At 39.7% G+C, this 16,886-nt stretch overlaps 1 long non-coding RNA gene across 1 annotated transcript in view; it reads left to right on the top strand.

Annotated features, from left to right (window-relative positions):
• Nucleotides 1–16,886, top strand: part of LOC139175049 (uncharacterized) — a 150,299-nt gene that overhangs the window by 30,770 nt on the left and 102,643 nt on the right. Inside the window, exon 2 of the long non-coding RNA XR_011560463.1 lies at nt 11,737–11,798. This is a non-coding gene — a long non-coding RNA (uncharacterized lncRNA). The remainder of the gene's footprint in view (nt 1–11,736; nt 11,799–16,886) is intronic.

Raw genomic sequence — 16,886 nt, 5'->3', positions numbered from 1 at the left:
TCTTCGCCCCAGCCCTTTGGTCACAAAAATCCAAATTCAGCCACAGCCTTTTGGCCACATGGGACAGAACGGTTGTTATAAAATGTTACTTTTGGAAGGAAAGAATGGGACAGTTTGCTCTTTCACACACAAACACGCACATTGAATGATAGAGATGGAAGGGACCTCGGTGGCCATCTAGTCTGACCCCCTTCTCATTCAGGAGACTTACAGAATGATAGAGAGGGAAGAGACCTCGGTGGCCATCTAGTCTGACCTGACCCACCTTCTCATTCAGGAGACTTACAGAATGATAGAGAGGGAAGGGACCTCGGTGGCCATCTAGTCTGACCCACTTTCTCATTCAGGAGATCAGCTGCTGCGGAGGAAAGAGCTTCATCCAACTGGCGGAGGCTAAATGTCCTAAACCCTTGCAATACTCCTATCAAATGACCTAAGTGCAAAGCCCACTGCAACAACATCGCCAAAAAGGCTTCAAGAGTTGTTTACCTAATCTTATGTAGTTTCTTCCCCGGTAATCTCACACTACTAACCAGAGCATACAAAACCTTCGCCAGACCAATCCTTGAATACAGTTCATCTGTCTGGAAAGCATACCGCATTTCAGAATTAGAAAACATCCAGAGATACTTTACAAGGAGAGCCCTCCACTCCTCTACTCGCAACAGAATACCTTATGCAACCAGACTTACAGTCCTAGGCTTAGAAAGCTTAGAACTATGCCACCTTAAACACTACCTAAGCACAGCCCATAAAATCATCTGCTACAAAGTCTTTGCTGTCAACGACTACTTCAGCTTCAACCACGACAATATACGAGCACACAACAGATACAAACTGAAAGTAAATTGAATTCAAACTCAACTGTAGAAAATAGGACTTTAGCAACTGAATAGTTAATGCCTGGAACTCACTACCAGACTGTAGTATCATCACCAACCCCCCAAAACGTTACTCATAGACTATCCACTGTTGACCTCTCCCGATTCCTAAGAGGTCAGTAAGGGGCATGCATAAGTGCACCAGTGTGCCTTCCATCCCCTGTCCGAATATTTCCCTTTTATTAGTATCATGTATATAAATATTATCATATCTCTATACACCACCAATACATACTCATGTATATAAATAGTGTTATATCTTCGTATACTACCAACATGTACGTGACAAAACAAATAAATAAAGTAGAATGTCAAAAGTAGCCAGTGGCCCTTAGATCTTGCAAAATTTTAAATTAGCTTTAAAGGAGAAGGAGCTGGACAGGAAAGGTAGTTGTTAATCAACAAGGAAGGGATCATTTTGTATCCAGGAAGATGGAACAATTATTTTCCATCATTGTCTTTTGCAGTTCTGCCCCGTTTTCTCTCCCAGTCCTCTCATTAATATTTTATTTTAAAACTTTATTTTTCCCCCCTTTGAATAAAACTCAGGGACATTTGACAGCAGGGGTGGGAGGAAGCAATACTTCATTTCAAAGGCAGCCCCCTCCCCAAACACTCCAAGAGTTAATTATTTCTAAAATAAAACAATGGAATCAAATGAGCTCCGCTGGGTAATTGATTCTCCTCTTTCCCCTTGTTGACTGGAGGATGGAATTATGTTGTTTTTCAGCGCCATCAGTAAAACTCCTACTTACAACCATTTCCATTTGTTGATTTCAATTGTGGTTGTAAGTTGGGGAAGAAAGGGAGGGAGGGAGGGAAAGAGAGAGGGAGGGAGGAAGGAAGGAAAAGATGGGAAGGAGAGGGAGGGAGAGAGAGAAGGAAAGAAGGGAGGGAGAGGAGGGAGGGACGGAAAGAGAAAGGAAGGGAAGGAGAGAGGGAAAAGGAAGGAGGGAGGGGAAAAGGGAGAGAGGGAGAAAGGGAGGGAGGGAAGGAAGGAATAGAGAGAAAGGAGAGGGAGGGAGCGAGAAGGAATGAAGGGAGGGAGGGAAAGAAAGAAATTGAGTGAGAGAGGGAAGGAGGAAGGGAGAAAGGGAGGGATGGAAAGGGGGAGGAGGGAGGGGGAGGGCAGGGAGAGAGAGAGAAGGGAGGGAGGGAGAAAGGAAGGGAGGGAGAGGAGGAAGGGAGAGAAGAGGGGGAGGGAAAGAAAGAAGAAAAAGAGAGGAAAGTGAGGGAGAGAGAAAGAGAAGGAAAGAAGGGAGGGAAGAAATGAAGGGAGAGAGGGAGAAGAGGGAGGGAGAGAGGGAAGGAAGGAAGGAAGGAAGATAGTTATAATATTATGATACTTTTTCCATGCCTTTTGTATGAGCATCAAGATGCCTCATACGTGTTCAAAGGTATGAAAAAGCATTGAAGTGGCACAAAGCTGCTTTTGTAAGGAGCCTTTAAAGATGGAGTTGTCTTTTCCTCTGTTCCTCATCATTAAATGACTGCAAGAGTACCATTCGTGATCAATGAGACTCTCACCAGCAACCATTGTCATTCCCTCCCTCCCCATCTCTCTCTCTCTCTCTCTCTCTCTCTCTGAACAAAATTCAAAACCATTTTTTCCTCTTTCATCAAATTGCATAAGAGCTTGTAGAGAATGAAAGTGCAGGACTTTCCCCCTGTAGAATGTTAGAATGCTTTGATATTGCAGAAAATTTACATGTGCTTTAATACGCTTGTTTATTTCTAATTTAAAGTACGTATCAAATAATGTTTAGATTTTACAATTGGCCAGAACTTAGGAATCAATGTAAGGAACAGGAAAATTATAGGTTCATTTACTAATTGGTACATGCTTTTTGCCATAAGTAAATTAATCTATAAAACAAAATTAAACTCACTACTTTTCTTACATTAACGCATATTTTATCATTGTATATATGATAAATATGACACAAGAACAAGGGGGCACAATCTGAGGTTAGTTGGGGGAAAGATCAGAAGCAACGTGAGAAAATATTATTTGACTGAAAGAGGAGCAGATGCTTGGAACAAACTTCCAGCAGACGTGGTTGGTCAATCCACAGTCACTGAATTTAAACATGCCTGGGATAAACATATATCCATCCTAAGATAAAATACAGGAAATAGTATAAGGGCAGACTAGATGGACCAAGAGGTCTTTTCTGCCGTCAATCTTCTATGTTTCTATCCGCTCCGAGTCTCTGGACAGGGGCGGCATACAAATCTAATAAATAAATAAATCTAATAAATAAATAAATCTATGTTTCTATTTTTGCCAATTCATCCTTTATGACTATGCATAAATGGTACACTTTGATAAGAACATCAGCAGCTTCTTCATCAAACAACATCAGCATGGGGTCTCCTGTTTACCAAACCTCTTTTCGTTTTTTAAAAACGTTTTGAATGTGTACAATAATTGCACAGAACCGAAGCATCAATCAAAGTCTCCTCTTGATGGAAAGCCATGAAAGATTGCTCGTATGACAGTTTTTAATACAAAGGCCAAGAGATTTCCGGCCCCTTTATATGGTTAAGTCTCTAACAACATCTCTATGTCTTAGAGCAATGTGACATAGCTTTGATCTTAATTACGGTTCCCTCTATAGGCAACTAAGCTGTCATTGCACTTCCATTCCCTCCTGATAGACATGTGTAGTGTGTGTGTGGGTGGGTGTATATATTTTACTGATAAGTGAAAAAGAAGGGAGCCTACTATAGATCTATTTCAAGCTTGTTGTAGAATAGAATAGAATAGAATTTTATTGGCCAAGTGTGATTGGACACACAAGGAATTTGTCTTGGTGCAGATGCTCTCAGCGTACATAAAATAAAATATACATTTGTCAAGAATCATGTGGTACGACACTTAATGATTGTCATAGGGGTCAAATAAGCAATGAAGAAGCAATATTAATAAAAATCTTAGGATATAAGTATCAAGTTACAGTCATACAGTCAACATGGGAGGAAATGGGTGATAGGAATGATGTTGTGCTAATAATAACAGAGTTGGAAAGGACCTTGGAGATCTTCTAGTCTAACCCTCTGCTTAGTCTAACCCCACTTCAGACAAATGGTAGTCCAACATCTTCTTTAAAACTTCCAGTGTTGGAGCATTCACAACTTCTGGAGGCAAAACTGTTCCACTGATTAATTGTTCTAGCTGTCAGGAACTTTCTCCTTAGTTCTAAATAGCTTCGTTCCTTGTTTAGTTTCTACCCATTGCTTCTTGTTCTACCCTCTGTTTGACTCCCTCTTCTTTGTGGCAACCTCTGAGATACTGAAAGGCTGCTATCATGTCTCCCCTGGTCCTTCTTTTTTTTTTTTTGCAAAATTTCTTTATTAAGTTTTCACATATAATTCAACTCACAATTTATTCCGTTTTACAGATTATAAACCATCTCTGTTAACGTTCTTATAGTAGATTTTTTTACCTGTTACATTCCATTGTATACATTAAACTTTATACATTTATTTTCTAGTACTGTATTTATTACATTCACTAAATGATAAATAAAACTATTTACAAAGTAACTGTAGTTTGTTTCAATTGTACTGTTTCTTTATATTATATTATTTCTATATTCTCTTTTGAACCCATTCGTGCCATTTTTGCCATGTTCGTTTTGATTCCATGATTTTGTTTCCCTTGATTGAATTAGTGATTTCGTCCATCTTCACACATGTATATATTTTATCTATAATTAAGTTTTCCGTTGGGATCTGGTCATTCTTCCAAAGTTGTGCTATCGCAATTCTTGTTGCAGTGTTTATATGTGTCGGGGTAAATTCTATTTCCTCTTTGGTAATCTCTGAGAGCCAGGTATGAGTTGTTTTCCAGATTTTTTGTATTTTAGGACATGACCACCACATGTGAAAAAAAGTACCTCTTTCGTTTTTACACTTCCAACATGTGTCTGTTAATGTTGGGTAAATCTTTGCTGACCAAACGGGTGGGATATACCATCTGTAGAAAAGTTTATAATAATTTTCCTTATATGCTGCTGAGAGAGTTATTTTGGATATTGTAATCCATGTTTTTTCCCAATCTGCTACGTGTATGGGTGGGCATTGGATTTGGTATTGTGTACTGTACTGTTTTTTTATTATTGTTGTGAGCCGCCCTGAGTTTGCGGAGAGGGGCGGCATATAAATCCAATAAACCTAAACCTAAACCATCTCATGTTGCAAGTTTTTTCCCCATGCTATCATAGGTTTTTTAGTTGTCTCTTTTACTCTTTCCTGTTCAACAAGTATTTGGTATATTCTAGTTATCTGTTTATTTTCATTCCCTGTTAAAATCTTATCTAGTGCTTTCATAGACTTTTCAATACCGGGGGTTTGACTGTCTTTCTTGAATCTAGATTCTATTTGTGCATATGTCCTTGGTCCTTCTTTTAAACTAGCCGTGCCCAGTTCCTGCAACCGTTCTTCGTATGTTTTAGCCTCCAGTCCCCTAATTTTTGACGCTCTTTTCTGTACTCTTTCTAACGTCTCAACATCCTTTTTCCTGCATCGTGTGGACCCATTCCATGCCTGGTTCTCCTGCAATGTCCCATGAGAAGTATGAGAAGCCTTCTGCTCTTCTTTCTCAACAGCTTGTGGCTCATCCATACTTTATGGAAGCCTATCCATTATAGATGTGGCTTGACAGATCAGCTAAATCCTTTGGCTCCTGAAAGATCCTTTGGGAATGAATTGGGGGTGTGTATGTGATAGACTGGTTTCTTTCCACACTGGTAGTTTTTTCATAGCACAAAAATACGATTGTTTAGGCATCTGAGAGAAATAGGGCATAGCTGACTCAGACATACAGTTACAAGGTTTTTCTGGATTCACTACGGTAGGAACAAGAAGGAAATGGAGAGAGAACACGGAAAACAATATTTATACTTTTTATAGGGTACGTACGTAAAATGAACATCTGTACTCCTGTATCGTAGTTCCATTTGTACAAGTTGTAAACTAGGTTAGAGTTAGGATTAGTCGTGTTTCCTTCCCCCAGGCTTTCTTATATTTTATGTTTGGTATGTATGTGTTGTATGGTTTTTAAATTGTTGGGGTTTTTTAATGTAATTTTCCTCCCATGTTGACTGTATGACTGTAACTTGTTGCCTATATCCTAAGATTTTTATTAATATTGCTTCTTCATTGCTTATTTGACCCCTATGACAATCATTAAGTGTTGTATCACATGATTCTTGACAAATGTATATTTTATTTTATGTAAGCTGAGAGCATATGCACCAAGACAAATTCCTTGTGTGTCCAATCACACTTGGCCAATAAAAATTCTATTCTATTCTATTCTATTCTATTATTAGATTTGTTCCATTGTTATACTGTTTTTATTGTTGTTGTGAGCCGCCCTGAGTCTTCGGAGAGGGGCAGCATACAAATCTAATAAATTGAATTGAATTGAATTTGTGATAGTTGATGTGATTGACCCAACCCAGGTACAAACCAGGATTGTTGCCTATAGATTTATTTTTATTATTGTTGTTGTTGCTGCTGCTGCTGCTATTATTATTATTATTATTATTATTAGTAGTAGTAGTAGTAGTAGTAGTAGTAGTAGTAAGGGGCGTGTACTTATGCACGCCCCTTACTGACCTCTTAGGAATCGGGTGAGGTCAACAGTGGACAGTCTAAGGGTAAAGTTTTGGGGGTTAGGGGATGATACTACAGAGTCAGGTAGTGAGTTCCAGGCATTAACTACTTGGTTGCTAAAATCGTATTTCCTGCAGTCGAGTTTGGAGCGGTTTACTTTGAGTTTATATCCGTTGTGTGCTCGTGTGTTGTTGTGGTTGAAGCTGCAGTAGTCGTTGACGGCAAGGACATTGTAGCAGATGACTTTATGCGCTGTGCTTAGGTCGTGTTTAAGGCGACGTAGTTCTAAGCTTTCTAAGCCTAGGACTGTAAGTCTGGTTGTGTAAGGCATTCTGTTGCGAGTAGAGGAATGGAGGGCTCTCCTTGTAAAGTATCTCTGGGTGTTTTCTAATTCCGAAATTTATTTATTTATTTATTTTATTTATTTATTTATTAGATTTGCATGCCGCCCCTCTCCGCAGACTCGGGGCGGCTCACAGCAATGACAAAAACAATATACAATAACAAATCTAATATTAAAATCTAAAATAACAATTTTACATTAAAAAAACCTAAAAAAACCCTTATATACACACTGGGTTCCAGACAGATGAGCTGTATTCAAGGATTGGTTTGACAAATCATTGTCTGTTTGATAGGAACTCAGTTATCCAGTCTTATAGGGACCCTGGGATGCCATAGAAAAGAGAGAGAGAGAGAGAGGAGAGAGAGGAGAGAGAGAGAGAGGAGAGAGAGGGGAAAGAGAGAGAGGAGAGAGAGGGGGGAGAGAGAGAGAGAAAGAGAGGAAAGAGAGGAAAGAGAGAGAGAGAAAGAGAGAGAGAGAGGAGAGATATATATATATATTTTCAAGTTTTTTTGCCCTCGCACATGTCAAGAAAGATCGGAAACACTTCAATGCCCTCTTTTCTTTTTCCCTACCCCATTTTCCCGTTCACCACTTATGGCCATGTAGGCAGTTCCTGCCATTTGTCTCCAGGAAAACAGCATGAAAGGACAGCTCAGAGGTGGCTGCAGAGTAGTTCACAGTTTGGCCACCAGATGGCAATTTGGTGCTACACCATATTCATTAGGTAATGGGAATGATTAAGGAGAAGCACCCAGCAGCACCCAACCGCTTTCAACATTAAAAGGTTCAAATCTAAATTTTAGAAGGTTATCATTGGTAATACGTGGGTATGAACCGGATGAACCCCAGCTGAAATCGTCAATTTTATTCCAGTTTGCAATTTAACTATCTCTGGGTTTCAATACCCACTCAGAACATCCATCCCATTTAATTTGAGCATCTACATTAATTCAGTTTGGACTTCTGGATCCATATTGGGGCTGGAGATGTGGATAAAATGTAGGAAATCCAGATGATAAGATCCAATTTGGAGACTTCCGATTTGATGACGCCAACAGTCTTGCAGATTTGATTCAGAAATCTAATTCGGGTCCAAAGACGGGCTACAAGAATGGTGGAAGGTCTTAAGCATAAAACGTATCAGGAAAGACTTCATGAACTCCATCTGTATAGTCTGGAGGACAGAAGGGAAAGGGGGGACATGATCGAAACATTTAAATATGTTAAAGGGTTAAATAAGGTCCAGGAGGGAAGTGTTTTTAATAGGAAAGTGAACACAAGAACAAGGGGACACAATCTGAGGTTAGTTGGGGGGAAAGATCAAAAGCAACATGAGAAAATATTATTTTACTGAAAGAATAGCAGATCCTTGGAACAAACTTCCACAGTAACTGAATTTAAACATGCCTGGGATAAACATATATCCATTGTAAGATAAAATACAGGAAATAGTATAAGGGCAGACTAGATGGACCATGAGGTCTTTTTCTGCCGTCAGTCTTCTAGGTTTCTATGTTCAATAACAAGTTACAGTCATGATTTCCCTTACCACTGTCAAACTATTCACTAAGGCTGCATTACTATTACTATTAGTCTTTTCATCATTCCTATCACCCATCTCCTCCCATTTATAACTGTAACATGTTGTTTTTAGTGATGGGTGAACCCAATGGTGTTCGGGTTCGGCAAGTTCGGACAAACTTTATGCAAAATTCAGTCGAACCCGAACCGAACTCGAACCCGAACGGGGAATCCCGCCCACATAGAGATTCCGGGGGTGGAGCTTTGATGTCACCAGCAGGTTGCTAAGGACGCCAAGGTGATCACTTCCTGGATTCCATGGAATCCAGGAAGTGATCACCTTGGCGTCCTTAGCAACCTGCCGGTGACGTCAAAGCTCCGAACGCTGAAAACGACCCCGAACTTTGCACAAAATTTGAAAAAATTTCAGGTTTGGGTTCGGCATACCGAACACCGCAAAATTCGATACTGACCCAAGTTTTGCGGGTTCGGTTTGCCCATCACTACTTGTTTTTATCCTTATGGTTTAGTTTAGCATTGATTGTTTACTGGTTGCTTATTTGTACCCTGTGGCAATCATTAAATATTGTACCTTGTGGTTCTTGACAAATGTATATTTTCTTTTATGTCCACTGAGAGCATCTGCACCAAAGACAAATTCTTTGTGTGTCCAATCACACTTGTCCAATAAAGAATTCTATTCTATTCTATTCTATTCTATTCTATTCCATTCCATTCCTTTCTATTCTATTCTATTCTATTCCATTCCTTTCCTTTCCATTCTATTCCTTTCTATTCCATTCCTTTCCATTCTATTCTATTCTATTCCATTCCATTCCATTCCTTCCCATCCCATCCCATTCCATTCCTTTCCATTCCATTCCATTCTATTCTATTCCATTCCTTTCCATTCCTTTCCATTCCTTTCTGTTCCATTCCATTCCTTTCCGTTCCGTTCCATTCCATTCTATTCTATTCTATTCCATTCCTTTCCATTCTATTCTATTCTATTCCATTCCTTTCCTTTCCTGTCTATTCTATTCTATTCCATTCCATTCCTTTCCTTCCCATTCTATTCCTTTCTATTCCATTCCTTTCCATTCCATTCTATTCCATTCCATTCCATTCCTTTCCATTCCTTTCCATTCCATTCCATTCTATTCTATTCTATTCTAGCTAACTGGACCAGACAAGCAGGTTTCTAGAAGAATCGTCAATAGATGTTTGTGGATTACTTGAGTGCATGAGTAAGGAAACCAGAGCGTATACTTGGTCTACTTTCTACTCAAAAAAAATCCTTCACGCCTGTTAGATTTTGACCCTAATCTGCTTTACTAATAATAGTAGACAAGCACCTGCCACATAACACCCCAGACTTAAGCTACTGTCAGCAAGAAAGAGAGGGGGGAAGTCAGGATAGTGGATGTGGCAATTCCTGGAGACAGCAGAAGAGAAGAGAGAGAACTAGGGGGAAGTCACAAAAGATTTGCAAATACTGTAGAATGAGAATGACTATGGCAAAAGAAAGCAATGATAGTTCCAATAGTGATAGATGCCTTGGGTCTAATCCCAAAACATACGGAGACCTACTGAACACTATTGGCACAGACAAAATCAGCATTAGTTAATTGCAAAAAAAAAAAACGGTTTTGCTTGGAACAGTTTACAGCCTGCAATGATATCTCTAAACACCATATTAACCGCTCCAAACTTGCCTGTAAAAAATATGACTTCAGTTGTCGAAGCGTGGAACTCATTACCGGACTACATAGTGTCATCCCCAAACCCCCAACACTTTACCCGTAGATTATCCACGGTTGACCTCTCCAGATTCCTAAGAGGTCAGTAAGGAGCGAGTACAAGTGCACTAGAGTGCCTTCCGTCCCCTGTCCTATTGCTCTCCTATACTGTATACCTTTCTTCTATTCCTATATCTCTTCTTCTATTCTTTCATTGATATGTTCTATTATTATATCTTGTTTTCTATTCTTTCTTAGATATATTTTACTATGTATCTCCTCTATAACCTTCATCATGTATTTTACTATATGTATATAGATATATACCCACTAAAACCCTCATTGTGTATTGGACAAAATAAATAAACAAACAAACAAACAATAACTGTCTCTCCCAGGTCCTTGAGAAGGACTTGGTAGGTGGATAAAAATGCCAAATCCAGTCTAAACATCAGGCTGGCTTTGCAGCCAACAAAAACAATAATTATAATCTCTTCCAAAGAAAATCTCTCCCATCCATTTTAGCATCACTGAAGAGCTTTTTTAGAACTGAGGGCCTACAAGTCCCCGTTACATCCTTCAAAGTGCTGGTTAATTATTAGTATAACTACATTGTTCCCATAATTAAGAGCTACATTTCTTTTAAACGGCGCCAGTCAAGATGCGATCATGACTAAGCCCACCTGAAGATCATTGTCAGGTTTCGGAGGATGAAATACCATCCTTTGGAATGTGTTCAATGTGAAATATGTACAGAAATATGTCAAAAATACAATGGATTTCTCAAAAGCCAAAAGATTTATTTGTTTGTTTGTTTGTTTGTTTGTTTATTTGTTTGTTTGTTTGTTTGTTTGTTTGTTTATTTGTTTATTTGTTTATTTGTTTATTTGTTTATTTGTTTATTTGTTTATTTGTTTATTTGTTTATTTGTTTATTTGTTTATTTGTTTATTTGTTTATTTGTTTATTTGTTTATTTGTTTATTTGTTTATTTGTTTATTTGTTTATTTGTTTATTTGTTTATTTGTTTATTTGTTTATTTGTTTATTTGTTTATTTGTTTATTTGTTTATTTGTTTATTTGTTTATTTGTTTATTTGTTTATTAGATATCTAAGCCGCCCTTCTTGAGGCGACTCAGGGCGGCATACAACATTAAATATAACAATATACTATTAAAAAATCTAATAACTATAAAATATGAAAAATTTACTAAAACATTTTAAAAGACCCCATGTACACTCACACACATTCATCCAGTTCAGTCATATCTCGTATCGGCAGGAGGCATAGAAACATAGAAGATTGACAGCAGAAAAAGACCTTCTGGTCCATCTGGTCTGCCCTTATGCTATTTCCTGTATTTTATCTTAGGATGGATCTATGTTTATCCCAGGCATGTTTAAATTCAGTTCCTGGATTTTGTTCCAAGCATCTACTACTCTTTCAGTCAAATAATATTTTCTCACGTTACTTTTAATCTTTTCCCCAACTAACCTCAGATTGTGCCCCCTTGTTCTTGTGTACACCTTCCTATGAAAAACACTTCCCTCCTGAAACTTATTTAACCCTTTAACATATTTAAATGTTTCGATCATGTCACCCCCCTTTCCCTTCTGTCTTCCAGACTATACAGATTATGTGATTAGACAATCTCATCACTCACGGCCCTCATGCCTGCCAGCAAAGGTAGGTTTTTAAAGCTTTACGAAAGACCAGGAGGAAGGGGGCAGTATGTATCTCCAGAGGGAGTTCGTTCCAAAGGGCTGGGGCCACCACAGAGAAGGCTCTTCCTCTAAGCCCCGCCAGTCGACATGGGACTGGCCGATGGGACCTGGAGGAGGCCGACTCTGTGGGACCAAAAAAAGATGTTGAATGTTCAAGCTGACCAGCTTAATATCAGACATTAGAATTAGATTCCCACCAACTTTCCTAGCTCCCCAAAAATCATATATCAAACCCATATTGTGTCTCTTTGTATGGGGTGCTCAGAGAGGGGTAGCACCTCTGGTGTGGGAACATACTGTGTCCTACAGTTCATTTAGGGCAGCTTTTAGGGCAGCTCGTTCAACTTTGGTCCTCACCTGTCACTCAGCTCTGATACAAGTGTCAACTCTTTCAAGTCATTCACCTGTCCAGGGGTCCATCTCTAGGTTGTTTCTGCAAAACTGAATCACATAATATGCTAAACCATCTCCATCACATTGCTTAATCTTCCCTATCTTAAAGATACATAGATAAAGATGAATCGAAATACTATGTATGGAAGGAATTATATGGTTGGGTAGTGTTGTGATTCAGCCTGAGGCTCCTCAGGGACCGGCTGGAGCTCTGCCGGATCCATGCCCAGAGGAGGAGGACAGTGAACAGGAGGGGGAGGACCAGGCAGACGGGGGAGAGGAACGTCAGGAAGAGGAGGAGGGAGAGCAGCCTGAGACCCCCAGGGGGGGCCTCTCCCCAGCTAGTAGCATGGATTCCTTGGATGAAGACGCACAGGCTATAATAGACATGAGGCAGCGACGAGCAGCTCAAAGACGGGGCCAATTAGAAAGGTATTTCCATCCCTGAATTGGCAACAGCTGGGTTTGGGTGTGGTTCTCCTCAGCAGGGTTGAAAAGGCAGGCCCGCCCTTACAGTCTTGTGGAGAGTTATCAATTGGGAGTCCTGTGACCTTGCTTCGAGTCTTGGCGTCTCTGATCTTGGCTTGTGGCCTAGAAGTCTGGAAGACTTGGGGGAGGCGTGGGTTTTATTATCTCCAGCGTTGTTTTTGCCAGCAAGAATCCTGTTTTATTGCCTGGCCTTCGTGAAACCTCTGTGAAGCTTCATAGTGTTCCTGTCTGTAAGAACAGTTTTTGTTACCTGTGTTTGCTTTGAATTATATAAACTGCCTTTGCTTTTTACCAGTGTGTCTGGATACTCTTTTTGGTTGGGGTTGGTGTCTGGGGGGGACCCAGACAGAACAGGTAGAAAAGAGGAAGCAGAAATAAAGCTGTATAAAGGGGTATTATGCTAAATAACTGTAAAAATATAAGAGGGCTATTGTTGAAACTAAGTGTAAAAATATATACACAAACCCAAAAAGGCTTTACATAAAGCCAACTGAAACCGTTGGTACCAAGTGTCATAAAATATAAGATATTAAGAAAAAGCTGTCAAGATAGACAGCAGGGGTGGTGGTTACATGTTTCTATGTTTCTCTTTCCTCTTTCTTATTTGTTTTTGGTTTCTACCTCTATTTGTGTAAGATGTTTGTCTATTTTAAGACAATGTGCAGTACAAGATTAGTGTAAAGAAGTATGAAGCCGATTCCAAATATTATGTACTGTCTTTTTAAATTGTATATATTTTCTATAAAACTTTTTGTGACCGTTTGATTTCACAGGAATTTGATTTACTTGGAGTTATAGTGTGTTGTTTAAGTGTTCCCTTTATTTTTTTGAGCAGTCAGTATATAGAGAGAGGTCTGATGTGGGGCTATTGAAAACCAAATCAGACTGCAACCACAATTCAAAATCTGGACCAAGAATGAGAGTTATAGAAGAAAAAGAATCGCAGTAATTACAAAAGGAGGCCGCCGAGTCTTGAATTATAGCAAGAGGATTGAAATATGTTATTTTCATAATTGGTAGGTGCCACTCTCGCTTAGGAAGAAATGGGAACAAGCCCAGATTTCCAGTAGTAAATGGGATGACATCTCAGGCGTCACCGTTCTAACACATATGATGCAAATGTTGTTGTTGACTTGAGCAACACAAATTACATCTTTTGCATTATTTGCATTAGAAATCCAAACAATAAATAAATAATAAATAAAATCTCTCTATATAAAAGGCAAATACCACTCACTCATCACAAAATCTCCAGAATTGTAAAGCCAACAAACTTGAAACTTTTGCACAAAGTTTGCTTCCTGGCTTCGAGGTGCTCGCTAAGAAAGGATTTTTCAAAATGACTATCAGATCATTTGCATTTCTTATACAGTATAATATTAACACGGTCTCATGCTAAGGAGTTAGACGTTCTACTCCCCCTCCCCACCTGAAAAGAACTTTATTGATTGATTGATTGATTGATTGATTGATTGATTGTTAGATTTGGAAGGGACCATGCGGGTCATCAAGTCCAACCCCCTGCCTAAGCAGGAACTCTATAGCATCCTAGCCAAATGGCAGTGCAATTTCCTCTTTAAAATGTCCAGAGTATTGGAGTTCACAACGTCCGCTGGTAGGTTGTTCCACTGGTTGATCATTCTGATCGTCAGGAAGCTCTTCCTTATTTCCAGGTTGAATCTCTCCTTGGTCAGCTTCCAGCCGTTGTTCCTCGTCCAGCCCTCCGGTGCCCTGGAGAATAAAGTGATCCCCTCCTCTCTGCGGCAACCCCTCGTATACCTGTAGACTGCTATCATGTCTGCTCTGGCCCTCCTTTTCTCTACACTATCCATGCCCAGTTCCCGCAGTCTCTCTTCGTAAGTCTTGGTTTTTAGACCCCTGATCATTTTGGTTGCTCTTTTCTGCACCTTCTCCAGAGTTTCAATGTCTTTTTTGAAGTGTGGTGACCAACTCTGTTCCAACTGCCAGTTGCCTTATATTAACAAGCTCTGATGCTACCCCTTCACTAAATCAAGAGTGGCATGGCCAACATGTGACTCATCCAGGCCGTGGACTGGGAATTTAGACATTCTACTCCCCTTCCCCACCTGAAAAGAACTCTGTTCCAACTGCCAGTTGCCTTATATTAACAAGCTCTGATGCTAAGGAGTTAGACATTCTACATAAATTTTCAAACGTTAAGTATCAATGTATCAAGGCCGATTGTAACTACTCATTAATTTTCAAGCTATCAATTTATCACATAGTTTCATAGTAAAGCATGGGTGTCCCGCTAGTCTATATATATATAAAAAATGCAAATTGTGTCATTTTTGCATCAGCAACGCAAAATGAAATAATTCACTTCGCTTGCATGGCAGAGTCAGTGCACATTACATCCTGTCCTTCCTGGCGAAGCGCCCTTTTATTTAATTCTTCATCCAATTAATGATACTCTAAATAGTACAAGCAGTTCTGTTTATTAATGGGCCGTAGCCAACATAGCATTCCAGGCAGTAAAAAAAAAAAAAAGCACAGAAAGCGAAACGTCCTCCCAACGCCGCTGACTCCCGTGTCAGCGCGTCCACGTTCCTCCTTCATAAGTGATGCTTCGTTAGGTTTCTGAAAACAGAAAGGCAGGCGAGTGTTCCCGTTGCAAGAGACACATGGCTGAAGGCAACACAAATTATACAACCAATTGTCAGGAACACATGTTTTTACAAGCCTGTAGATGGTTTCTCCTCCGAGAAATACTGCAGAGAAATGCAGAATTCCAAGCAGGCTAGTTGTCATTTTATTTATTTATTATTATTTATTTATTAATCGGGTTTATATGCCGCCCTTCTCCGAAGACTTGGGGGCGGTTTACAACATGTAGGGGTTTCTGCCTCTCCTCCTTTTCAAATGGCTATAGTATTCTCTAGAACAGAGGTCTTCATAGCTGGCTGGAGAATTCTGGGAGTTGAAATCCCCAAGTCTTAAAGTTGGCAAGTTTGGGGATCCCTGCTCTAGAAAAAAATAAAATGAATACTGCTTGAAACCTCATGTTTTGCCAGAAACCTTGATTTTGTTTGGTCGTCTGCAGGAAGGAGGGTTAAGACTGTTTATGTGGAACGGAGCATTTTGGGATGTTCACTTAGGCTGTGAAAGTAGCAAGGGACACTTTAGATTGTTGCCTTTGAGTAAGTGATGATTATGTGAGTGGCCATTTTAATCCTGAAGGCCCCTTTATCACAATGCTCAAAATGGGCTTTTAAAATTCTAAGTGGGATGTTTCTGTCTTTTCACTGTTTTATAGCTGCTCACTTCTAGAATGTGAGTGAATTTGATGACCTCTTTGTTTTGAGTCCATTGATATGAGTATTGTTTTGAGGTTCTTGGAAATTCTTTGGTCAAACCACATGATCGTCAAGCTACTACTACCTGGTCACATGACCATCAAACCACACCCACAAAATAAGCCACACCCACAGCATGGGTAGTAAAAATTTTGGTAGCCCTTCATTGGTCACAGGTGACCATAAATCGACAATTAGCTGTAATACAGTCTCTTGTCTACATATTTCTCTGTTCTGTTGAGCTCTCTGGTAGAATCCTCCCAAAAATTCACAGGTACAAATTTCAGACACACACACGTTTGAAAATTCAAAACAATGTTCTTTATAATGAAAATTCACTTAAACCAAGCCCTCTTTTGGTATAGCAAAGAGCACTGGTCTCCAAACAAACTGGTAATTTGTACAAGTCCCTTATTAGTTCTGTGATACTTAGCTTGCAGCTGTGAGGCAATTCACAGTCCTTCTTTCACAAAGTGAAACACACTTTGCCCTGGTTTAGTTTCAAAGCGGGGAAAAATCAGCACACAAAAGGTCAAAGTCAGTAAAGCAGTCACGAAACACAACAATCAGATAATCCTCCACAATGGCCAAACCCACAGGCTGCTATTTATAGCAGCCTCACTAATGACCACAGCCCCACCCAACCACAGATGGCCTCATTTTCTTTGATAATAATCTCTCAGTTGTTGCTGCCTATGCATCGCTCTCAGCATGCGTGGCTGTATCATTAACTCTTGTTCCGAATCCAAGGAGGAGCTAGATAATTGATCTCCCTCTGAGCTGTCTGCCACACTCTCCTCCTCCCTGTCACTCATGTCTTCTTGGTCAGAGGAGCCTTCATCATCAGATTC

This window comes from Erythrolamprus reginae, chromosome 12 (assembly GCF_031021105.1).
Source record: "Erythrolamprus reginae isolate rEryReg1 chromosome 12, rEryReg1.hap1, whole genome shotgun sequence".
Classification (NCBI taxonomy): Eukaryota; Metazoa; Chordata; class Lepidosauria; order Squamata; family Dipsadidae; genus Erythrolamprus; species Erythrolamprus reginae.
The sequence above is the reverse complement of the archived record's forward strand: the minus strand, read 5'-3'. Positions and strand labels throughout refer to the sequence as shown.